General features: G+C 44.2%; 1 pseudogene; it reads right to left on the bottom strand.

Annotated features, from left to right (window-relative positions):
• Window positions 1-458: 458 nt before the first annotated feature.
• On the bottom strand, window positions 459-1147 carry LOC119523116 (annotated as a pseudogene).
• Between the last annotated feature and the right edge of the window lie 293 nt (window positions 1148-1440).

Below are 1440 nucleotides of genomic sequence, written 5' to 3' on the forward strand. Positions count from 1 at the left end.
ATATTCCCTAAAGAATGTGTATTTTACATAAGAAAAAAACAATTTAATCAGTATTCATACAATATTGCTCCATGAAGAAATAATAGTAGTTAACATTAAGTCCAACTCTACTTTCAGACTAAATATGTCTGTCCATCAGAACATAAATGACATACTGCCTCCTAATCCTGAAATTTATAGGCAAAGATATTTTTAGAAATAAATATTATGAAACTAAGAACCTGACATAAGTTCTTAGGGCAAATAGCTATGAAACTTCAACAAAAGGCTCCTTAGTTTCTCATCCTCTAGTAAAAGCTTCACAAAGCATTTTGAAAATCAGCCTGGAGGTAAACATAATAAAACACATTTCCCCTCAATCTTGAGCCAACCATTCTTGAGAAACGATCAAGCAGCACCTGTTGTTGAGGATCACAGTAAAGCCTGAATCTGATACTAAAGGCTTGGTTGGTTCTGGATCAGTTTTCTGGCTTGGACTGGTCAGGAGTCGCTTCCTTCAGAAGCTTCATTAGCAAATTTAAGTGAGTATGTGTTAACATTACCTTCTCGTTGAGCTCTGCAGTATTTTCTGATATCTGAGGTGGATAGAATATCCACCTCAGATGCATTCACCATGGTTTTTGTTTTTAAGAGAAAGCACACCACTTTGTCAGTGGAAATGCTTAAGTGACCTTCACGGCAGCCAAAGCAGCATGGGTAGAATATAGATGGATACCAATGGGAATCTAACAAACTACAGAAAAAGAGGTTGTAACTGCTGCCTTTGAGCAAACCTTCAATGCCAATTAACAAGGGCGCTTCTAAAACGACGTTATTTGTGACTCTGGAGAAGACCACGGCCTCGAGCGTACCCGACACGTCCCAGGCGAGATGCACCGAGTCAGCGAGCACGCCTGGCACTGCGCACTGGAACACCGCGCCACCTCTGGGGCTGCAACCACAAAGGCAGCCGCGGTCAGTCTCGCGCTTCCTCCGCCTCCAGCCCCGCAGGGCCGAGCAGCGAGGATCCCTTCACCACCAGCGTGTCCCATTCCCTGGAAGTCATAAAAGAAGGTGCGCCAGTCGCCTTCTGAGTTCCTTCATCATAAAAGTCGTCCTGCTGCAACTTTACATAGCGCGATCGATTCCGCCACTGCAGAGCCGCCATTTTTCCGCCGCCGCGTGTGGGTTTCGAATACACAGTCGGCTCTGCCCCAAGAAGGATTTCTGCATCCTCAATGGACACCTTGAGCCGCCGGCCTTGCCGCGCCCTTGTGCTTGGATGCGCCTCTGCTTTTCAATTTTGGTTTTAATGAAGAATACTCTTTACCTGTTTTTGCCTGCTCTGTTTGCCAAAACTGTAAATTTTTAGGTGGTGTTCATTTGCCTTCATAGCTACTGATGGAAATATGTCAAGGAATTATAGAAAACAAAAGAATTATTTGAACATGACTGGACCCG

This window comes from Choloepus didactylus, chromosome 1, assembly GCF_015220235.1.
Source record: "Choloepus didactylus isolate mChoDid1 chromosome 1, mChoDid1.pri, whole genome shotgun sequence".
NCBI classification, from domain to species: domain Eukaryota; kingdom Metazoa; phylum Chordata; class Mammalia; order Pilosa; family Megalonychidae; genus Choloepus; species Choloepus didactylus.